At 56.7% G+C, this 17,625-nt stretch overlaps 76 pseudogenes; all 76 read right to left on the reverse strand.

Annotated features, from left to right (window-relative positions):
• Positions 1-57: 57 nt before the first annotated feature.
• Positions 58-176, reverse strand: LOC136594196 (5S ribosomal RNA; annotated as a pseudogene).
• Positions 177-256: 80 nt separating this feature from the next.
• LOC136594078 (5S ribosomal RNA) lies at positions 257-375 on the reverse strand (annotated as a pseudogene).
• Positions 376-455: 80 nt separating this feature from the next.
• Positions 456-574, reverse strand: LOC136594152 (5S ribosomal RNA; annotated as a pseudogene).
• Positions 575-654: 80 nt separating this feature from the next.
• LOC136594157 (5S ribosomal RNA) lies at positions 655-773 on the reverse strand (annotated as a pseudogene).
• Positions 774-853: 80 nt separating this feature from the next.
• Positions 854-972, reverse strand: LOC136594143 (5S ribosomal RNA; annotated as a pseudogene).
• An 80-nt stretch (positions 973-1,052) lies between these two features.
• On the reverse strand, positions 1,053-1,171 carry LOC136594128 (5S ribosomal RNA; annotated as a pseudogene).
• An 80-nt stretch (positions 1,172-1,251) lies between these two features.
• Positions 1,252-1,370, reverse strand: LOC136594197 (5S ribosomal RNA; annotated as a pseudogene).
• An 80-nt stretch (positions 1,371-1,450) lies between these two features.
• Positions 1,451-1,569, reverse strand: LOC136594198 (5S ribosomal RNA; annotated as a pseudogene).
• An 80-nt stretch (positions 1,570-1,649) lies between these two features.
• On the reverse strand, positions 1,650-1,768 carry LOC136594097 (5S ribosomal RNA; annotated as a pseudogene).
• Positions 1,769-2,048: 280 nt separating this feature from the next.
• Positions 2,049-2,167, reverse strand: LOC136594199 (5S ribosomal RNA; annotated as a pseudogene).
• A 276-nt stretch (positions 2,168-2,443) lies between these two features.
• Positions 2,444-2,562, reverse strand: LOC136594201 (5S ribosomal RNA; annotated as a pseudogene).
• Positions 2,563-2,642: 80 nt separating this feature from the next.
• On the reverse strand, positions 2,643-2,761 carry LOC136594052 (5S ribosomal RNA; annotated as a pseudogene).
• Positions 2,762-2,841: 80 nt separating this feature from the next.
• On the reverse strand, positions 2,842-2,960 carry LOC136594053 (5S ribosomal RNA; annotated as a pseudogene).
• Positions 2,961-3,238: 278 nt separating this feature from the next.
• On the reverse strand, positions 3,239-3,358 carry LOC136594151 (5S ribosomal RNA; annotated as a pseudogene).
• A 480-nt stretch (positions 3,359-3,838) lies between these two features.
• LOC136594054 (5S ribosomal RNA) lies at positions 3,839-3,957 on the reverse strand (annotated as a pseudogene).
• Positions 3,958-4,037: 80 nt separating this feature from the next.
• On the reverse strand, positions 4,038-4,156 carry LOC136594103 (5S ribosomal RNA; annotated as a pseudogene).
• Positions 4,157-4,236: 80 nt separating this feature from the next.
• Positions 4,237-4,355, reverse strand: LOC136594155 (5S ribosomal RNA; annotated as a pseudogene).
• An 80-nt stretch (positions 4,356-4,435) lies between these two features.
• Positions 4,436-4,554, reverse strand: LOC136594055 (5S ribosomal RNA; annotated as a pseudogene).
• An 80-nt stretch (positions 4,555-4,634) lies between these two features.
• Positions 4,635-4,753, reverse strand: LOC136594104 (5S ribosomal RNA; annotated as a pseudogene).
• Positions 4,754-4,833: 80 nt separating this feature from the next.
• Positions 4,834-4,952, reverse strand: LOC136594091 (5S ribosomal RNA; annotated as a pseudogene).
• Positions 4,953-5,032: 80 nt separating this feature from the next.
• LOC136594105 (5S ribosomal RNA) lies at positions 5,033-5,151 on the reverse strand (annotated as a pseudogene).
• An 80-nt stretch (positions 5,152-5,231) lies between these two features.
• Positions 5,232-5,350, reverse strand: LOC136594092 (5S ribosomal RNA; annotated as a pseudogene).
• Positions 5,351-5,430: 80 nt separating this feature from the next.
• LOC136594098 (5S ribosomal RNA) lies at positions 5,431-5,549 on the reverse strand (annotated as a pseudogene).
• Positions 5,550-5,629: 80 nt separating this feature from the next.
• LOC136594147 (5S ribosomal RNA) lies at positions 5,630-5,748 on the reverse strand (annotated as a pseudogene).
• Positions 5,749-5,828: 80 nt separating this feature from the next.
• On the reverse strand, positions 5,829-5,947 carry LOC136594077 (5S ribosomal RNA; annotated as a pseudogene).
• Positions 5,948-6,027: 80 nt separating this feature from the next.
• On the reverse strand, positions 6,028-6,146 carry LOC136594121 (5S ribosomal RNA; annotated as a pseudogene).
• An 80-nt stretch (positions 6,147-6,226) lies between these two features.
• LOC136594125 (5S ribosomal RNA) lies at positions 6,227-6,345 on the reverse strand (annotated as a pseudogene).
• A 279-nt stretch (positions 6,346-6,624) lies between these two features.
• On the reverse strand, positions 6,625-6,743 carry LOC136594056 (5S ribosomal RNA; annotated as a pseudogene).
• An 80-nt stretch (positions 6,744-6,823) lies between these two features.
• Positions 6,824-6,942, reverse strand: LOC136594059 (5S ribosomal RNA; annotated as a pseudogene).
• Positions 6,943-7,022: 80 nt separating this feature from the next.
• Positions 7,023-7,141, reverse strand: LOC136594080 (5S ribosomal RNA; annotated as a pseudogene).
• An 80-nt stretch (positions 7,142-7,221) lies between these two features.
• On the reverse strand, positions 7,222-7,340 carry LOC136594107 (5S ribosomal RNA; annotated as a pseudogene).
• A 280-nt stretch (positions 7,341-7,620) lies between these two features.
• LOC136594060 (5S ribosomal RNA) lies at positions 7,621-7,739 on the reverse strand (annotated as a pseudogene).
• An 80-nt stretch (positions 7,740-7,819) lies between these two features.
• Positions 7,820-7,938, reverse strand: LOC136594096 (5S ribosomal RNA; annotated as a pseudogene).
• A 280-nt stretch (positions 7,939-8,218) lies between these two features.
• On the reverse strand, positions 8,219-8,337 carry LOC136594122 (5S ribosomal RNA; annotated as a pseudogene).
• Positions 8,338-8,417: 80 nt separating this feature from the next.
• LOC136594171 (5S ribosomal RNA) lies at positions 8,418-8,536 on the reverse strand (annotated as a pseudogene).
• An 80-nt stretch (positions 8,537-8,616) lies between these two features.
• LOC136594082 (5S ribosomal RNA) lies at positions 8,617-8,735 on the reverse strand (annotated as a pseudogene).
• Positions 8,736-8,815: 80 nt separating this feature from the next.
• LOC136594086 (5S ribosomal RNA) lies at positions 8,816-8,934 on the reverse strand (annotated as a pseudogene).
• An 83-nt stretch (positions 8,935-9,017) lies between these two features.
• On the reverse strand, positions 9,018-9,136 carry LOC136594094 (5S ribosomal RNA; annotated as a pseudogene).
• Positions 9,137-9,414: 278 nt separating this feature from the next.
• LOC136594087 (5S ribosomal RNA) lies at positions 9,415-9,533 on the reverse strand (annotated as a pseudogene).
• Positions 9,534-9,613: 80 nt separating this feature from the next.
• Positions 9,614-9,732, reverse strand: LOC136594061 (5S ribosomal RNA; annotated as a pseudogene).
• Positions 9,733-9,812: 80 nt separating this feature from the next.
• On the reverse strand, positions 9,813-9,931 carry LOC136594099 (5S ribosomal RNA; annotated as a pseudogene).
• An 80-nt stretch (positions 9,932-10,011) lies between these two features.
• Positions 10,012-10,130, reverse strand: LOC136594108 (5S ribosomal RNA; annotated as a pseudogene).
• Positions 10,131-10,210: 80 nt separating this feature from the next.
• On the reverse strand, positions 10,211-10,329 carry LOC136594119 (5S ribosomal RNA; annotated as a pseudogene).
• Positions 10,330-10,409: 80 nt separating this feature from the next.
• Positions 10,410-10,528, reverse strand: LOC136594106 (5S ribosomal RNA; annotated as a pseudogene).
• An 80-nt stretch (positions 10,529-10,608) lies between these two features.
• On the reverse strand, positions 10,609-10,727 carry LOC136594076 (5S ribosomal RNA; annotated as a pseudogene).
• An 80-nt stretch (positions 10,728-10,807) lies between these two features.
• On the reverse strand, positions 10,808-10,926 carry LOC136594150 (5S ribosomal RNA; annotated as a pseudogene).
• An 80-nt stretch (positions 10,927-11,006) lies between these two features.
• LOC136594109 (5S ribosomal RNA) lies at positions 11,007-11,125 on the reverse strand (annotated as a pseudogene).
• Positions 11,126-11,205: 80 nt separating this feature from the next.
• On the reverse strand, positions 11,206-11,324 carry LOC136594124 (5S ribosomal RNA; annotated as a pseudogene).
• An 80-nt stretch (positions 11,325-11,404) lies between these two features.
• Positions 11,405-11,523, reverse strand: LOC136594114 (5S ribosomal RNA; annotated as a pseudogene).
• An 80-nt stretch (positions 11,524-11,603) lies between these two features.
• Positions 11,604-11,722, reverse strand: LOC136594140 (5S ribosomal RNA; annotated as a pseudogene).
• Positions 11,723-11,802: 80 nt separating this feature from the next.
• On the reverse strand, positions 11,803-11,921 carry LOC136594081 (5S ribosomal RNA; annotated as a pseudogene).
• Positions 11,922-12,198: 277 nt separating this feature from the next.
• On the reverse strand, positions 12,199-12,317 carry LOC136594062 (5S ribosomal RNA; annotated as a pseudogene).
• An 80-nt stretch (positions 12,318-12,397) lies between these two features.
• On the reverse strand, positions 12,398-12,516 carry LOC136594100 (5S ribosomal RNA; annotated as a pseudogene).
• An 80-nt stretch (positions 12,517-12,596) lies between these two features.
• LOC136594063 (5S ribosomal RNA) lies at positions 12,597-12,715 on the reverse strand (annotated as a pseudogene).
• Positions 12,716-12,795: 80 nt separating this feature from the next.
• Positions 12,796-12,914, reverse strand: LOC136594064 (5S ribosomal RNA; annotated as a pseudogene).
• An 80-nt stretch (positions 12,915-12,994) lies between these two features.
• On the reverse strand, positions 12,995-13,113 carry LOC136594110 (5S ribosomal RNA; annotated as a pseudogene).
• Positions 13,114-13,193: 80 nt separating this feature from the next.
• LOC136594065 (5S ribosomal RNA) lies at positions 13,194-13,312 on the reverse strand (annotated as a pseudogene).
• A 278-nt stretch (positions 13,313-13,590) lies between these two features.
• Positions 13,591-13,709, reverse strand: LOC136594093 (5S ribosomal RNA; annotated as a pseudogene).
• An 80-nt stretch (positions 13,710-13,789) lies between these two features.
• LOC136594088 (5S ribosomal RNA) lies at positions 13,790-13,908 on the reverse strand (annotated as a pseudogene).
• Positions 13,909-13,988: 80 nt separating this feature from the next.
• LOC136594066 (5S ribosomal RNA) lies at positions 13,989-14,107 on the reverse strand (annotated as a pseudogene).
• Positions 14,108-14,187: 80 nt separating this feature from the next.
• LOC136594120 (5S ribosomal RNA) lies at positions 14,188-14,305 on the reverse strand (annotated as a pseudogene).
• Positions 14,306-14,385: 80 nt separating this feature from the next.
• On the reverse strand, positions 14,386-14,504 carry LOC136594129 (5S ribosomal RNA; annotated as a pseudogene).
• An 80-nt stretch (positions 14,505-14,584) lies between these two features.
• LOC136594085 (5S ribosomal RNA) lies at positions 14,585-14,703 on the reverse strand (annotated as a pseudogene).
• Positions 14,704-14,783: 80 nt separating this feature from the next.
• Positions 14,784-14,902, reverse strand: LOC136594067 (5S ribosomal RNA; annotated as a pseudogene).
• Positions 14,903-14,982: 80 nt separating this feature from the next.
• On the reverse strand, positions 14,983-15,101 carry LOC136594111 (5S ribosomal RNA; annotated as a pseudogene).
• Positions 15,102-15,181: 80 nt separating this feature from the next.
• LOC136594069 (5S ribosomal RNA) lies at positions 15,182-15,300 on the reverse strand (annotated as a pseudogene).
• A 278-nt stretch (positions 15,301-15,578) lies between these two features.
• LOC136594095 (5S ribosomal RNA) lies at positions 15,579-15,697 on the reverse strand (annotated as a pseudogene).
• Positions 15,698-15,777: 80 nt separating this feature from the next.
• LOC136594089 (5S ribosomal RNA) lies at positions 15,778-15,896 on the reverse strand (annotated as a pseudogene).
• An 80-nt stretch (positions 15,897-15,976) lies between these two features.
• LOC136594071 (5S ribosomal RNA) lies at positions 15,977-16,095 on the reverse strand (annotated as a pseudogene).
• Positions 16,096-16,175: 80 nt separating this feature from the next.
• On the reverse strand, positions 16,176-16,294 carry LOC136594113 (5S ribosomal RNA; annotated as a pseudogene).
• An 80-nt stretch (positions 16,295-16,374) lies between these two features.
• LOC136594131 (5S ribosomal RNA) lies at positions 16,375-16,493 on the reverse strand (annotated as a pseudogene).
• An 80-nt stretch (positions 16,494-16,573) lies between these two features.
• Positions 16,574-16,692, reverse strand: LOC136594072 (5S ribosomal RNA; annotated as a pseudogene).
• Positions 16,693-16,772: 80 nt separating this feature from the next.
• On the reverse strand, positions 16,773-16,891 carry LOC136594073 (5S ribosomal RNA; annotated as a pseudogene).
• An 80-nt stretch (positions 16,892-16,971) lies between these two features.
• On the reverse strand, positions 16,972-17,090 carry LOC136594074 (5S ribosomal RNA; annotated as a pseudogene).
• An 80-nt stretch (positions 17,091-17,170) lies between these two features.
• Positions 17,171-17,289, reverse strand: LOC136594149 (5S ribosomal RNA; annotated as a pseudogene).
• An 80-nt stretch (positions 17,290-17,369) lies between these two features.
• LOC136594075 (5S ribosomal RNA) lies at positions 17,370-17,488 on the reverse strand (annotated as a pseudogene).
• Between the last annotated feature and the right edge of the window lie 137 nt (positions 17,489-17,625).

Here is a 17,625-nt window from a genome sequence, read left to right on the forward strand (position 1 = left end):
CTTTCTGCAGTGCGAACGCACCTCCGAAAAGGAAAGAAACCTACTCACGGCCTTAAAAGTCAACGGGACCTGGGATTCCCAGCCGGTCACCCATACTGGTACTTGCCAGGCCTCAAGCTGGCTGGCGGCCGCGATCTGACGAGAGCAGGCACATTCAGCTTAGAATGCCCGTTGACAGCTCCTCCTCCTTTCCTATGGGCTTTCTGCAGTGCGAACGCACCTCCGAAAAGGAAAGAAACCTACTCACGGCCTTAAAAGTCAACGGGACCTGGGATTCCCAGCCGGTCACCCACACTGGTACTTGCCAGGCCTCAAGCTGGCTGGCGGCCGCGATCTGACGAGAGCAGGCACATTCAGCTTAGAATGCCCGTTGACAGCTCCTCCTCCTTTCCTATGGGCTTTCTGCAGTGCGAACGCACCTCCGAAAAGGAAAGAAACCTACTCACGGCCTTAAAAGTCAACGGGACCTGGGATTCCCAGCCGGTCACCCATACTGGTACTTGCCAGGCCTCAAGCTGGCTGGCGGCCGCAATCTGACGAAAGCAGGCACATTCAGCTTAGAATGCCCGTTGACAGCTCCTCCTCCTTTCCTATGGCCTTTCTGCAGTGCGAACGCACCTCCGAAAAGGAAAGAAACCTACTCACGGCCTTAAAAGTCAACGGGACCTGGGATTCCCAGCCGGTCACCCATACTGGTACTTGCCAGGCCTCAAGCTGGCTGGCGGCCGCGATCTGACGAGAGCATGCACATTCAGCTTAGAATGCCCGTTGGCAGCTCCTCCTCCCTTCCTATGGGCTTTCTGCAGTGCGAACGCACCTCCGAAAAGGAAAGAAACCTACTCACGGCCTTAAAAGTCAACGGGACCTGGGATTCCCAGCCGGTCACCCATACTGGTACTTGCCAGGCCTCAAGCTGGCTGGCGGCCGCGATCTGACGAGAGCAGGCACATTCAGCTTAGAATGCCCGTTAGCAGCTCCTCCTCCTTTCCTATGGGCTTTCTGCAGTGCGAACGCACCTCCGAAAAGGAAAGAAACCTACTCACGGCCTTAAAAGTCAACGGGACCTGGGATTCCCAGCCGGTCACCCATACTGGTACTTGCCAGGCCTCAAGCTGGCTGGCGGCCGCGATCTGACGAGAGCAGGCACATTTAGCTTAGAATGCCCGTTGACAGCTCCTTCTCCTTTCCTATGGGCTTTCTGCAGTGCGAACGCACCTCCGAAAAGGAAAGAAACCTACTCACGGCCTTAAAAGTCAACGGGACCTGGGATTCCCAGCCGGTCACCCATACTGGTACTTGCCAGGCCTCAAGCTGGCTGGCGGCCGCGATCTGACGAGAGCAGGCACATTCAGCTTAGAATGCCCGTTGACAGCTCCTCCTCCTTTCCTATGGGCTTTCTGCAGTGCGAACGCACCTCCGAAAAGGAAAGACACCTACTCACGGCCTTAAAAGTCAACGGGACCTGGGATTCCCAGCCGGTCACCCATACTGGTACTTGCCAGGCCTCAAGCTGGCTGGCGGCCGCGATCTGACGAGAGCAGGCACATTCAGCTTAGAATGCCCGTTGACAGCTCCTCCTCCTTTCCTATGGGCTTTCTGCAGTGCGAACGCACCTCCGAAACGGAAAGAAACCTACTCACGGCCTTAAAAGTCAACGGGACCTGGGATTCCCTGCCGGTCACCCATACTGGTACTTGCCAGGCCTCAAGCTGGCTGGCGGCCGCGATCTGACGAGAGCAGGCACATTCAGCTTAGAATGCCCGTTGACAGCTCCTCCTCCTTTCCTATGGGCTTTCTGCAGTGCGAACGCACCTCCGAAAAGGAAAGAAACCTACTCACGGCCTTAAAAGTCAACGGGACCTGGGATTCCCAGCCGTTCACACCATACTGGTACTTGCCAGGCCTCAAGCTGGCTGGCGGCCGCGATCTGACGAGAGCAGGCACATTCAGCTTAGAATGCCCGTTGACAGCTCCTCCTCCTTTCCTATGGGCTTTCTGCAGTGCGAACGCACCTCCGAAAAGGAAAGAAACCTACTCACGGCTTTAAAAGTCAACGGGACCTGGGATTCCCAGCCGGTCACCCATACTGGTACTTGCCAGGCCTCAAGCTGGCTGGCGGCCGCGATCTGACGAGAGCAGGCACATTCAGCTTAGAATGCCCGTTGACAGCTCCTCCTCCTTTCCTATGGGCTTTCTGCAGTGCGAACGCACCTCCGAAAAGGAAAGAAACCTACTCACGGCCTTAAAGTCAACGGGACCTGGATTCCCAGCCGTCACCCACACTGGTACTTGCCAGGCCTCAAGCTGGCTGGCGGCCGCGATCTGACGAGAGCAGGCACATTCAGCTTAGAATGCCCGTTGACAGCTCCTCCTCCTTTCCTATGGGCTTTCTGCAGTGCGAACGCACCTCCGAAAAGGAAAGAAACCTACTCACGGCCTTAAAAGTCAACGGGACCTGGGATTCCCAGCCGGTCACCCATACTGGTACTTGCCAGGCCTCAAGCTGGCTGGCGGCCGCGATCTGACGAGAGCAGGCACATTCAGCTTAGAATGCCCGTTGACAGCTCCTCCTCCTTTCCTATGGGCTTTCTGCAGTGCGAACGCACCTCCGAAAAGGAAAGAAACCTACTCACGGCCTTAAAAGTCAACGGGACCTGGGATTCCCAGCCGGTCACCCATACTGGTACTTGCCAGGCCTCAAGCTGGCTGGCGGCCGCGATCTGACGAGAGCAGGCACATTCAGCTTAGAATGCCCGTTGACAGCTCCTCCTCCCTTCCTATGGGCTTTCTGCAGTGCGAACGCACCTCCGAAAAGGAAAGAAACCTACTCACGGCCTTAAAAGTCAACGGGACCTGGGATTCCCAGCCGGTCACCCATACTGGTACTTGCCAGGCCTCAAGCTGGCTGGCGGCCGCGATCTGACGAGAGCAGGCACATTCAGCTTAGAATGCCCGTTGACAGCTCCTCCTCCTTTCCTATGGGCTTTCTGCAGTGCGAACGCACCTCCGAAAAGGAAAGAAACCTACTCACGGCCTTAAAAGTCAACGGGACCTGGGATTCCAGCCGGTCACCCATACTGGTACTTGCCAGGCCTCAAGCTGGCTGGCGGCCGCGATCTGACGAGAGCATGCACATTCAGCTTAGAATGCCCGTTGGCAGCTCCTCCTCCCTTCCTATGGGCTTTCTGCAGTGCGAACGCACCTCCGAAAAGGAAAGAAACCTACTCACGGCCTTAAAAGTCAACGGGACCTGGGATTCCCAGCCGGTCACCCACTACTGGTACTTGCCAGGCCTCAAGCTGGCTGGCGGCCGCGATCTGACGAGAGCAGGCACATTCAGCTTAGAATGCCCGTTGACAGCTCCTCCTCCTTTCCTATGGGCTTTCTGCAGTGCGAACGCACCTCCGAAAAGGAAAGAAACCTACTCACGGCCTTAAAAGTCAACGGGACCTGGGATTCCAGCCGGTCACCCATACTGGTACTTGCCAGGCCTCAAGCTGGCTGGCGGCCGCGATCTGACGAAAGCAGGCACATTCAGCTTAGAATGCCCGTTGACAGCTCCTCCTCCTTTCCTATGGGCTTTCTGCAGTGCGAACGCACCTCCGAAAAGGAAAGAAACCTACTCACGGCCTTAAAAGTCAACGGGACCTGGGATTCCCAGCCGGTCACCCATACTGGTACTTTGCCAGGCCTCAAGCTGGCTGGCGGCCGCGATCTGACGAGAGCATGCACATTCAGCTTAGAATGCCCGTTGGCGCAGCTCCTCCTCCCTTCCTATGGGCTTTCTGCAGTGCGAACGCACCTCCGAAAAGGAAAGAAACCTACTCACGGCCTTAAAAGTCAACGGGACCTGGGATTCCCAGCCGGTCACCCATACTGGTACTTGCCAGGCCTCAAGCTGGCTGGCGGCCGCGATCTGACGAGAGCAGGCACATTCAGCTTAGAATGCCCGTTGACAGCTCCTCCTCCTTTCCTATGGGCTTTCTGCAGTGCGAACGCACCTCCGAAAAGGAAAGAAACCTACTCACGGCCTTAAAAGTCAACGGGACCTGGGATTCCCAGCCGGTCACCCATACTGGTACTTGCCAGGCCTCAAGCTGGCTGGCGGCCGCGATCTGACGAGAGCAGGCACATTCAGCTTAGAATGCCCGTTGGCAGCTCCTCCTCCTTTCCTATGGGCTTTCTGCAGTGCGAACGCACCTCCGAAAAGGAAAGAAACCTACTCACGGCCTTAAAAGTCAACGGGACCAGGGATTCCCAGCCGGTCACCCACACTGGTACTTGCCAGGCCTCAAGCTGGCTGGCGGCCGCAATCTGACGAGAGCAGGCACATTCAGCTTAGAATGCCCGTTGGCAGCTCCTCCTCCTTTCCTATGGGCTTTCTGCAGTGCGAACGCACCTCCGAAAAGGAAAGAAACCTACTCACGGCCTTAAAAGTCAACGGGACCTGGGATTCCCAGCCGGTCACCCATACTGGTACTTGCCAGGCCTCAAGCTGGCTGGCGGCCGCGATCTGACGAGAGCAGGCACATTCAGCTTAGAATGCCCGTTGACAGCTCCTCCTCCTTTCCTATGGGCTTTCTGCAGTGCGAACGCACCTCCGAAAAGGAAAGAAACCTACTCACGGCCTTAAAAGTCAACGGGACCTGGGATTCCCAGCCGGTCACCCATACTGGTACTTGCCAGGCCTCAAGCTGGCTGGCGGCCGCGATCTGACGAGAGCAGGCACATTCAGCTTAGAATGCCCGTTGGCAGCTCCTCCTCCTTTCCTATGGGCTTTCTGCAGTGCGAACGCACCTCCGAAAAGGAAAGAAACCTACTCACGGCCTTAAAAGTCAACGGGACCTGGGATTCCCAGCCGGTCACCCATACTGGTACTTGCCAGGCCTCAAGCTGGCTGGCGGCCGCGATCTGACGAGAGCAGGCACATTCAGCTTAGAATACCCGTTGACAGCTCCTCCTCCTTTCCTATGGGCTTTCTGCAGTGCGAACGCACCTCCGAAAAGGAAAGAAACCTACTCACGGCCTTAAAAGTCAACGGGACCTGGGATTCCCAGCCGGTCACCCATACTGGTACTTGCCAGGCCTCAAGCTGGCTGGCGGCCGCGATCTGACGAGAGCAGGCACATTCAGCTTAGAATGCCCGTTGGCAGCTCCTCCTCCTTTCCTATGGGCTTTCTGCAGTGCGAACGCACCTCCGAAAAGGAAAGAAACCTACTCACGGCCTTAAAAGTCAACGGGACCTGGGATTCCCAGCCGGTCACCCATACTGGTACTTGCCAGGCCTCAAGCTGGCTGGCGGCCGCGATCTGACGAGAGCAGGCACATTCAGCTTAGAATACCCGTTGACAGCTCCTCCTCCTTTCCTATGGGCTTTCTGCAGTGCGAACGCACCTACGAAAAGGAAAGAAACCTACTCACGGCCTTAAAAGTCAACGGGACCTGGGATTCCCAGCCGGTCACCCATACTGGTACTTGACAGGCCTCAAGCTGGCTGGCGGCCGCGATCTGACGAGAGCAGGCACATTCAGCTTAGAATGCCCGTTGACAGCTCCTCCTCCTTTCCTATGGGCTTTCTGCAGTGCGAACGCACCTCCGAAAAGGAAAGAAACCTACTCACGGCCTTAAAAGTCAACGGCACCTGGGATTCCCAGCCGGTCACCCATACTGGTACTTGCCAGGCCTCAAGCTGGCTGGCGGCCGCGATCTGACGAGAGCAGGCACATTCAGCTTAGAATGCCCGTTGGCAGCTCCTCCTCCTTTCCTATGGGCTTTCTGCAGTGCGAACGCACCTCCGAAAAGGAAAGAAACCTACTCACGGCCTTAAAAGTCAACGGGACCTGGGATTCCCAGCCGGTCACCCACACTGGTACTTGCCAGGCCTCAAGCTGGCTGGTGGCCGCGATCTGACGAGAGCAGGCACATTCAGCTTAGAATGCCCGTTGACAGCTCCTCCTCCTTTCCTATGGGCTTTCTGCAGTGCGAACGCACCTCCGAAAAGGAAAGAAACCTACTCACGGCCTTAAAAGTCAACGGGACCTGGGATTCCCAGCCGGTCACCCACACTGGTACTTGCCAGGCCTCAAGCTGGCTGGCGGCCGCGATCTGACGAGAGCAGGCACATTCAGCTTAGAATGCCCGTTGGCAGCTCCTCCTCCTTTCCTATGGGCTTTCTGCAGTGCGAACGCACCTCCGAAAAGGAAAGAAACCTACTCACGGCCTTAAAAGTCAATGGGACCTGGGATTCCCAGCCGGTCACCCATACTGGTACTTGCCAGGCCTCAAGCTGGCTGGTGGCCGCGATCTGACGAGAGCAGGCACATTCAGCTTAGAATGCCCGTTGACAGCTCCTCCTCCTTTCCTATGGGCTTTCTGCAGTGCGAACGCACCTCCGAAAAGGAAAGAAACCTACTCACGGCCTTAAAAGTCAACGGGACCTGGGATTCCCAGCCGGTCACCCATACTGGTACTTCCCAGGCCTCAAGCTGGCTGGCGGCCGCGATCTGACGACAGCAGGCACATTCAGCTTAGAATGCCTGTTGACAGCTCCTCCTCCTTTCCTATGGGCTTTCTGCAGTGCGAACGCTCCTCCGAAAAGGAAAGAAACCTACTCACGGCCTTAAAAGTCAACGGGACCTGGGATTCCCAGCCGGTCACCCATACTGGTACTTGCCAGGCCTCAAGCTGGCTGGCGGCCGCGATCTGACGAGAGCAGGCACATTCAGCTTAGAATGCCCGTTGACAGCTCCTCCTCCTTTCCTATGGGCTTTCTGCAGTGCGAACGCACCTCCGAAAAGGAAAGAAACCTACTCACGGCCTTAAAAGTCAACGGGACCTGGGATTCCCAGCCGGTCACCCATACTGGTACTTGCCAGGCCTCAAGCTGGCTGGCGGCCGCGATCTGACGAGAGCAGGCACATTCAGCTTAGAATGCCCGTTGACAGCTTCTCCTCCTTTCCTATGGGCTTTCTGCAGTGCGAACGCACCTCCGAAAAGGAAAGAAACCTACTCACGGCCTTAAAAGTCAACGGGACCTGGGATTCCCAGCCGGTCACCCACACTGGTACTTGCCAGGCCTCAAGCTGGCTGGCGGCCGCGATCTGACGAGAGCAGGCACATTCAGCTTAGAATGCCCGTTGACAGCTCCTCCTCCTTTCCTATGGGCTTTCTGCAGTGCGAACGCACCTCCGAAAAGGAAAGAAACCTACTCACGGCCTTAAAAGTCAACGGGACCTGGGATTCCCAGCCGGTCACCCATACTGGTACTTGCCAGGCCTCAAGCTGGCTGGCGGCCGCGATCTGACGAGAGCAGGCACATTCAGCTTAGAATGCCCGTTGGCAGCTCCTCCTCCTTTCCTATGGGCTTTCTGCAGTGCGAACGCACCTCCGAAAAGGAAAGAAACCTACTCACGGCCTTAAAAGTCAACGGGACCTGGGATTCCCAGCCGGTCACCCATACTGGTACTTGCCAGGCCTCAAGCTGGCTGGCGGCCGCGATCTGAAGAGAGCAGGCACATTCAGCTTAGAATGACCCGTTGACAGCTCCTCCTCCTTTCCTATGGGCTTTCTGCAGTGCGAACGCACCTCCGAAAAGGAAAGAAACCTACTCACGGCCTTAAAAGTCAACGGGACCTGGGATTCCCAGCCGGTCACCCATACTGGTACTTGCCAGGCCTCAAGCTGGCTGGCGGCCGCGATCTGACGAGAGCAGGCACATTCAGCTTAGAATGCCCGTTGACAGCTCCTCCTCCTTTCCTATGGGCTTTCTGCAGTGCGAACGCACCTCCGAAAAGGAAAGAAACCTACTCACGGCCTTAAAAGTCAACGGGACCTGGGATTCCCAGCCGGTCACCCATACTGGTACTTGCCAGGCCTCAAGCTGGCTGGCGGCCGCGATCTGACGAGAGCAGGCTCATTCAGCTTAGAATGCCCGTTGACAGCTCCTCCTCCTTTCCTATGGGCTTTCTGCAGTGCGAACGCACCTCCGAAAAGGAAAGAAACCTACTCACGGCCTTAAAAGTCAACGGGACCTGGGATTCCCAGCCGGTCACCCATACTGGGTACTTGCCAGGCCTCAAGCTGGCTGGCGGCCGCGATCTGACGAGAGCAGGCACATTCAGCTTAGAATGCCCGTTGGCAGCTCCTCCTCCTTTCCTATGGGCTTTCTGCAGTGCGAACGCACCTCCGAAAAGGAAAGAAACCTACTCACGGCCTTAAAAGTCAACGGGACCTGGGATTCCCAGCCGGTCACCCACACTGGTACTTGCCAGGCCTCAAGCTGGCTGGCGGCCGCGATCTGACGAGAGCAGGCACATTCAGCTTAGAATGCCCGTTGGCAGCTCCTCCTCCTTTCCTATGGGCTTTCTGCAGTGCGAACGCACCTCCGAAAAGGAAAGAAACCTACTCACGGCCTTAAAAGTCAACGGGACCTGGGATTCCCAGCCGGTCACCCATACTGGTACTTGCCAGGCCTCAAGCTGGCTGGTGGCCGCGATCTGACGAGAGCAGGCACATTCAGCTTAGAATGCCCGTTGACAGCTCCTCCTCCTTTCCTATGGGCTTTCTGCAGTGCGAACGCACCTCCGAAAAGGAAAGAAACCTACTCACGGCCTTAAAAGTCAACGGGACCTGGGATTCCCAGCCGGTCACCCATACTGGTACTTGCCAGGCCTCAAGCTGGCTGGCGGCCGCGATCTGACGAGAGCAGGCACATTCAGCTTAGAATGCCCGTTGACAGCTCCTCCTCCTTTCCTATGGGCTTTCTGCAGTGCGAACGCACCTCCGAAAAGGAAAGAAACCTACTCACGGCCTTAAAAGTCAACGGGACCTGGGATTCCCAGCCGGTCACCCATACTGGTACTTGCCAGGCCTCAAGCTGGCTGGCGGCCGCGATCTGACGAGAGCAGGCACATTCAGCTTAGAATGCCCATTGACAGCTCCTCCTCCTCCTTTCCTATGGGCTTTCTGCAGTGCGAACGCACCTCCGAAAAGGAAAGAAACCTACTCACGGCCTTAAAAGTCAACGGGACCTGGGATTCCCAGCCGGTCACCCATACTGGTACTTGCCAGGCCTCAAGCTGGCTGGCGGCCGCGATCTGACGAGAGCAGGCACATTCAGCTTAGAATGCCCGTTGACAGCTCCTCCTCCTTTCCTATGGGCTTTCTGCAGTGCGAACGCACCTCCGAAAAGGAAAGAAACCTACTCACGGCCTTAAAAGTCAACGGGACCTGGGATTCCCAGCCGGTCACGAATACTGGTACTTGCCAGGCCTCAAGCTGGCTGGCGGCCGCGATCTGACGAGAGCAGGCACATTCAGCTTAGAATGCCATTGACAGCTCCTCCTCCTTTCCTATGGGCTTTCTGCAGTGCGAACGCACCTCCGAAAAGGAAAGAAACCTACTCACGGCCTTAAAAGTCAACGGGACCTGGGATTTCCAGCCGGTCACCCATACTGGTACTTGCCAGGCCTCAAGCTGGCTAGCGGCCGCGATCTGACGAGAGCAGGCACATTCAGCTTAGAATGCCCGTTGACAGCTCCTCCTCCTTTCCTATGGGCTTTCTGCAGTGCGAACGCACCTCCGAAAAGGAAAGAAACCTACTCACGGCCTTAAAAGTCAACGGGACCTGGGATTCCCAGCCGGTCACCCATACTGGTACTTGCCAGGCCTCAAGCTGGCTGGCGGCCGCGATCTGACGAGAGCAGGCACATTCAGCTTAGAATGCCCGTTGACAGCTCCTCCTCCTTTCCTATGGGCTTTCTGCAGTGCGAACGCACCTCCGAAAAGGAAAGAAACCTACTCACGGCCTTAAAAGTCAACGGGACCTGGCATTCCCAGCCGGTCACCCATACTGGTACTTGCCAGGCCTCAAGCTGGCTGGCGGCCGCGATCTGACGAGAGCAGGCACATTCAGCTTAGAATACCCGTTGACAGCTCCTCCTCCTTTCCTATGGGCTTTCTGCAGTGCGAACGCACCTCCGAAAAGGAAAGAAACCTACTCACGGCCTTAAAAGTCAACGGGACCTGGGATTCCCAGCCGGTCACCCATACTGGTACTTGCCAGGCCTCAAGCTGGCTGGCGGCCGCGATCTGACGAGAGCAGGCACATTCAGCTTAGAATGCCCGTTGGCAGCTCCTCCTCCTTTCCTATGGGCTTTCTGCAGTGCGAACACACCTCCGAAAAGGAAAGAAACCTACTCACGGCCTTAAAAGTCAACAGGACCTGGCATTCCCAGCCGGTCACCCATACTGGTACTTGCCAGGCCTCAAGCTGGCTGGCGGCCGCGATCTGACGAGAGCAGGCACATTCAGCTTAGAATACCCGTTGACAGCTCCTCCTCCTTTCCTATGGGCTTTCTGCAGTGCGAACGCACCTCCGAAAAGGAAAGAAACCTACTCACGGCCTTAAAAGTCAACGGGACCTGGGATTCCCAGCCGGTCACCCATACTGGTACTTGCCAGGCCTCAAGCTGGCTGGCGGCCGCGATCTGACGAGAGCAGGCACATTCAGCTTAGAATGCCCGTTGACAGCACCTCCTCCTTTCCTATGGGCTTTCTGCAGTGCGAACGCACCTCCGAAAAGGAAAGAAACCTACTCACGGCCTTAAAAGTCAACGGGACCTGGGATTCCCAGCCGGTCACCCATACTGGTACTTGCCAGGCCTCAAGCTGGATGGCGGCCGCGATCTGACGAGAGCAGGCACATTCAGCTTAGAATGCCCGTTGACAGCTCCTCCTCCTTTCCTATGGGCTTTCTGCAGTGCGAACGCACCTCCGAAAAGGAAAGAAACCTACTCACGGCCTTAAAAGTCAACGGGACCTGGGATTCCCAGCCGGTCACCAATACTGGTACTTGCCAGGCCTCAAGCTGGCTGGCGGCCGCGATCTGACGAGAGCAGGCACATTCAGCTTAGAATGCCCGTTGACAGCTCCTCCTCCTTTCCTATGGGCTTTCTGCAGTGCGAACGCACCTCCGAAAAGGAAAGAAACCTACTCACGGCCTTAAAAGTCAACGGGACCTGGGATTCCCAGCCGGTCACCCATACTGGTACTTGCCAGGCCTCAAGCTGGCTGGCGGCCGCGATCTGACGAGAGCAGGCACATTCAGCTTAGAATGCCCGTTGGCAGCTCCTCCTCCTTTCCTATGGGCTTTCTGCAGTGCGAACGCACCTCCGAAAAGGAAAGAAACCTACTCACGGCCTTAAAAGTCAACGGGACCTGGGATTCCCAGCCGGTCACCCACACTGGTACTTGCCAGGCCTCAAGCTGGCTGGCGGCCGCGATCTGACGAGAGCAGGCACATTCAGCTTAGAATGCCCGTTGGCAGCTCCTCCTCCTTTCCTATGGGCTTTCTGCAGTGCGAACGCACCTCCGAAAAGGAAAGAAACCTACTCACGGCCTTAAAAGTCAACGGGACCTGGGATTCCCAGCCGGTCAACCATACTGGTACTTGCCAGGCCTCAAGCTGGCTGGCGGCCGCGATCTGACGAGAGCAGGCACATTCAGCTTAGAATGCCCGTTGACAGCTCCTCCTCCTTTCCTATGGGCTTTCTGCAGTGCGAACGCACCTCCGAAAAGGAAAGAAACCTACTCACGGCCTTAAAAGTCAACAGGACCTGGGATTCCCAGCCGGTCACCCATACTGGTACTTGCCAGGCCTCAAGCTGGCTGGCGGCCGCGATCTGTCGAGAGCAGGCACATTCAGCTTAGAATGCCCGTTGACAGCTCCTCCTCCTTTCCTATGGGCTTTCTGCAGTGCGAACGCACCTCCGAAAAGGAAAGAAACCTACTCACGGCCTTAAAAGTCAACGGGACCTGGGATTCCCAGCCGGTCACCCACACTGGTACTTGCCAGGCCTCAAGCTGGCTGGCGGCCGCGATCTGACGAGAGCAGGCACATTCAGCTTAGAATGCCCGTTGACAGCTCCTCCTCCTTTCCTATGGCTTTCTGCAGTGCGAACGCACCTCCGAAAAGGAAAGAAACCTACTCACGGCCTTAAAAGTCAACGGACCTGGGATTCCCAGCCGGTCACCCATACTGGTACTTGCCAGGCCTCAAGCTGGCTGGCGGCCGCGATCTGACGAGAGCAGGCACATTCAGCTTAGAATGCCCGTTGACAGCTCCTCCTCCTTTCCTATGGGCTTTCTGCAGTGCGAACGCACCTCCGAAAAGGAAAGAAACCTACTCACGGCCTTAAAAGTCAACGGGACCTGGGATTCCCAGCCGGTCACCCATACTGGTACTTGCCAGGCCTCAAGCTGGCTGGCGGCCGCGATCTGACGAGAGCAGGCACATTCAGCTTAGAATGCCCGTTGACAGCTCCTCCTCCTTTCCTATGGGCTTTCTGCAGTGCGAACGCACCTCCGAAAAGGAAAGAAACCTACTCACGGCCTTAAAAGTCAACGGGACCTGGCATTCCCAGCCGGTCACCCATACTGGTACTTGCCAGGCCTCAAGCTGGCTGGCGGCCGCGATCTGACGAGAGCAGGCACATTCAGCTTAGAATACCCGTTGACAGCTCCTCCTCCTTTCCTATGGGCTTTCTGCAGTGCGAACGCACCTCCGAAAAGGAAAGAAACCTACTCACGGCCTTAAAAGTCAACGGGACCTGGGATTCCCAGCCGGTCACCCATACTGGTACTTGCCAGGCCTCAAGCTGGCTGGCGGCCGCGATCTGACGAGAGCAGGCACATTCAGCTTAGAATGCCCGTTGACAGTTCCTCCTCCTTTCCTATGGGCTTTCTGCAGTGCGAACGCACCTCCGAAAAGGAAAGAAACCTACTCACGGCCTTAAAAGTCAACGGGACCTGGGATTCCCAGCCGGTCACCCATACTGGTACTTGCCAGGCCTCAAGCTGGCTGGCGGCCGCGATCTGACGAGAGCAGGCACATTCAGCTTAGAATGCCCGTTGACAGCTCCTCCTCCTTTCCTATGGGCTTTCTGCAGTGCGAACGCACCTCCGAAAAGGAAAGAAACCTACTCACGGCCTTAAAAGTCAACGGGACCTGGGATTCCCAGCCGGTCACCCATACTGGTACTTGCCAGGCCTCAAGCTGGCTGGCGGCCGCGATCTGACGAGAGCAGGCACATTCAGCTTAGAATGCCCGTTGGCAGCTCCTCCTCCTTTCCTATGGGCTTTCTGCAGTGCGAACGCACCTCCGAAAAGGAAAGAAACCTACTCACGGCCTTAAAAGTCAACGGGACCTGGGATTCCCAGCCGGTCACCCATACTGGTACTTGCCAGGCCTCAAGCTGGCTGGCGGCCGCGATCTGACGAGAGCAGGCACATTCAGCTTAGAATGCCCGTTGACAGCTCCTCCTCCTTTCCTATGGGCTTTCTGCAGTGCGAACGCACCTCCGAAAAGGAAAGAAACCTACTCACGGCCTTAAAAGTCAACGGGACCTGGATTCCCAGCCGGTCACCCATACTGGTACTTGCCAGGCCTCAAGCTGGCTGGCGGCCGCGATCTGACAAGAGCAGGCACATTCAGCTTAGAATGCCCGTTGGCAGCTCCTCCTCCTTTCCTATGGGCTTTCTGCAGTGCGAACGCACCTCCGAAAAGGAAAGAAACCTACTCACGGCCTTAAAAGTCAACGGGACCTGGGATTCCCAGCCGGTCACCCATACTGGTACTTGCCAGGCCTCAAGCTGGCTGGCGGCCGCGATCTGACGAGAGCAGGCACATTCAGCTTAGAATACCCGTTGACAGCTCCTCCTCCTTTCCTATGGGCTTTCTGCAGTGCGAACGCACCTCCGAAAAGGAAAGAAACCTACTCACGGCCTTAAAAGTCAACGGGACCTGGGATTCCCAGCCGGTCACCCATACTGGTACTTGCCAGGCCTCAAGCTGGCTGGCGGCCGCGATCTGACGAGAGCAGGCACATTCAACTTAGAATGCCCGTTGACAGCTCCTCCTCCTTTCCTATGGGCTTTCTGCAGTGCGAACGCACCTCCGAAAAGGAAAGAAACCTACTCACGGCCTTAAAAGTCAACGGGACCTGGGATTCCCAGCCGGTCACCCATACTGGTACTTGCCAGGCCTCAAGCTGGCTGGCGGCCGCGATCTGACGAGAGCAGGCACATTCAGCTTAGAATGCCCGTTGACAGCTCCTCCTCCTTTCCTATGGGCTTTCTGCAGTGCGAACGCACCTCCGAAAAGGAAAGAAACCTACTCACGGCCTTAAAAGTCAACGGGACCTGGATTCCCAGCCGGTCACCCATACTGGTACTTGCCAGGCCTCAAGCTGGCTGGCGGCCGCGATCTGACGAGAGCAGGCACATTCAGCTTAGAATGCCCGTTGGCAGCTCCTCCTCCTTTCCTATGGGCTTTCTGCAGTGCGAACGCACCTCCGAAAAGGAAAGAAACCTACTCACGGCCTTAAAAGTCAACGGGACCTGGGATTCCCAGCCGGTCACCCATACTGGTACTTGCCAGGCCTCAAGCTGGCTGGCGGCCGCGATCTGACGAGAGCAGGCACATTTAGCTTAGAATGCCCGTTGACAGCTCCTTCTCCTTTCCTATGGGCTTTCTGCAGTGCGAACGCACCTCCGAAAAGGAAAGAAACCTACTCACGGCCTTAAAAGTCAACGGAACCTGGGATTCCCAGCCGGTCACCCATACTGGTACTTGCCAGGCCTCAAGCTGGCTGGCGGCCGCGATCTGACGAGAGCAGGCACATTCAGCTTAGAATGCCCGTTGACAGTTCCTCCTCCTTTCCTATGGGCTTTCTGCAGTGCGAACGCACCTCCGAAAAGGAAAGAAACCTACTCACGGCCTTAAAAGTCAACGGGACCTGGGATTCCCAGCCGGTCACCCATACTGGTACTTGCCAGGCCTCAAGCTGGCTGGCGGCCGCGATCTGACGAGAGCAGGCACATTCAGCTTAGAATGCCCGTTGACAGCTCCTCCTCCTTTCCTATGGGCTTTCTGCAGTGCGAACGCACCTCCGAAAAGGAAAGAAACCTACTCACGGCCTTAAAAGTCAACGGGACCTGGGATTCCCAGCCGGTCACCCATACTGGTACTTGCCAGGCCTCAAGCTGGCTGGCGGCCGCGATCTGACGAGAGCAGGCACATTCAGCTTAGAATGCCCGTTGGCAGCTCCTCCTCCTTTCCTATGGGCTTTCTGCAGTGCGAACGCACCTCCGAAAAGGAAAGAAACCTACTCACGGCCTTAAAAGTCAACGGGACCTGGGATTCCCAGCCGGTCACCCATACTGGTACTTGCCAGGCCTCAAGCTGGCTGGCGGCCGCGATCTGACGAGAGCAGGCACATTCAGCTTAGAATGCCCGTTGACAGCTCCTCCTCCTTTCCTATGGGCTTTCTGCAGTGCGAACGCACCTCCGAAAAGGAAAGAAACCTACTCACGGCCTTAAAAGTCAACGGGACCTGGATTCCCAGCCGGTCACCCATACTGGTACTTGCCAGGCCTCAAGCTGGCTGGCGGCCGCGATCTGACAAGAGCAGGCACATTCAGCTTAGAATGCCCGTTGGCAGCTCCTCCTCCTTTCCTATGGGCTTTCTGCAGTGCGAACGCACCTCCGAAAAGGAAAGAAACCTACTCACGGCCTTAAAAGTCAACGGGACCTGGGATTCCCAGCCGGTCACCCATACTGGTACTTGCCAGGCCTCAAGCTGGCTGGCGGCCGCGATCTGACGAGAGCAGGCACATTCAGCTTAGAATACCCGTTGACAGCTCCTCCTCCTTTCCTATGGGCTTTCTGCAGTGCGAACGCACCTCCGAAAAGGAAAGAAACCTACTCACGGCCTTAAAAGTCAACGGGACCTGGGATTCCCAGCCGGTCACCCATACTGGTACTTGCCAGGCCTCAAGCTGGCTGGCGGCCGCGATCTGACGAGAGCAGGCACATTCAACTTAGAATGCCCGTTGACAGCTCCTCCTCCTTTCCTATGGGCTTTCTGCAGTGCGAACGCACCTCCGAAAAGGAAAGAAACCTACTCACGGCCTTAAAAGTCAACGGGACCTGGGATTCCCAGCCGGTCACCCATACTGGTACTTGCCAGGCCTCAAGCTGGCTGGCGGCCGCGATCTGACGAGAGCAGGCACATTCAGCTTAGAATGCCCGTTGACAGCTCCTCCTCCTTTCCTATGGGCTTTCTGCAGTGCGAACGCACCTCCGAAAAGGAAAGAAACCTACTCACGGCCTTAAAAGTCAACGGGACCTGGGATTCCCAGCCGGTCACCCATACTGGTACTTGCCAGGCCTCAAGCTGGCTGGCGGCCGCGATCTGACGAGAGCAGGCACATTCAGCTTAGAATGCCCGTTGGCAGCTCCTCCTCCTTTCCTATGGGCTTTCTGCAGTGCGAACGCACCTCCGAAAAGGAAAGAAACCTACTCACGGCCTTAAAAGTCAACGGGACCTGGGATTCCCAGCCGGTCACCCATACTGGTACTTGCCAGGCCTCAAGCTGGCTGGCGGCCGCGATCTGACGAGAGCAGGCACATTTAGCTTAGAATGCCCGTTGACAGCTCCTTCTCCTTTCCTATGGGCTTTCTGCAGTGCGAACGCACCTCCGAAAAGGAAAGAAACCTACTCACGGCCTTAAAAGTCAACGGGACCTGGGATTCCCAGCCGGTCACCCATACTGGTACTTGCCAGGCCTCAAGCTGGCTGGCGGCCGCGATCTGACGAGAGCAGGCACATTCAGCTTAGAATGCCCGTTGACAGCTCCTCCTCCTTTCCTATGGGCTTTCTGCAGTGCGAACGCACCTCCGAAAAGGAAAGACACCTACTCACGGCCTTAAAAGTCAACGGGACCTGGGATTCCCAGCCGGTCACCCATACTGGTACTTGCCAGGCCTCAAGCTGGCTGGCGGCCGCGATCTGACGAGAGCAGGCACATTCAGCTTAGAATGCCCGTTGACAGCTCCTCCTCCTTTCCTATGGGCTTTCTGCAGTGCGAACACACCTCCGAAACGGAAAGAAACCTACTCACGGCCTTAAAAGTCAACGGGACCTGGGATTCCCAGCCGGTCACCCATACTGGTACTTGCCAGGCCTCAAGCTGGCTGGCGGCCGCGATCTGACGAGAGCAGGCACATTCAGCTTAGAATGCCCGTTGACAGCTCCTCCTCCTTTCCTATGGGCTTTCTGCAGTGCGAACGCACCTCCGAAAAGGAAAGAAACCTACTCACGGCCTTAAAAGTCAACGGGACCTGGGATTCCCAGCCGTTCACCCATACTGGTACTTGCCAGGCCTCAAGCTGGCTGGCGGCCGCGATCTGACGAGAGCAGGCACATTCAGCTTAGAATGCCCGTTGACAGCTCCTCCTCCTTTCCTATGGGCTTTCTGCAGTGCGAACGCACCTCCGAAAAGGAAAGAAACCTACTCACGGCCTTAAAAGTCAACGGGACCTGGGATTCCCAGCCGGTCACCCATACTGGTACTTGCCAGGCCTCAAGCTGGCTGGCGGCCGCGATCTGACGAGAGCAGGCACATTCAGCTTAGAATGCCCGTTGACAGCTCCTCCTCCTTTCCTATGGGCTTTCTGCAGTGCGAACGCACCTCCGAAAAGGAAAGAAACCTACTCACGGCCTTAAAAGTCAACGGGACCTGGGATTCCCAGCCGGTCACCCACACTGGTACTTGCCAGGCCTA

Source organism: Eleutherodactylus coqui, unplaced genomic scaffold, assembly GCF_035609145.1.
Source record: "Eleutherodactylus coqui strain aEleCoq1 unplaced genomic scaffold, aEleCoq1.hap1 HAP1_SCAFFOLD_764, whole genome shotgun sequence".
Classification (NCBI taxonomy): domain Eukaryota; kingdom Metazoa; phylum Chordata; class Amphibia; order Anura; family Eleutherodactylidae; genus Eleutherodactylus; species Eleutherodactylus coqui.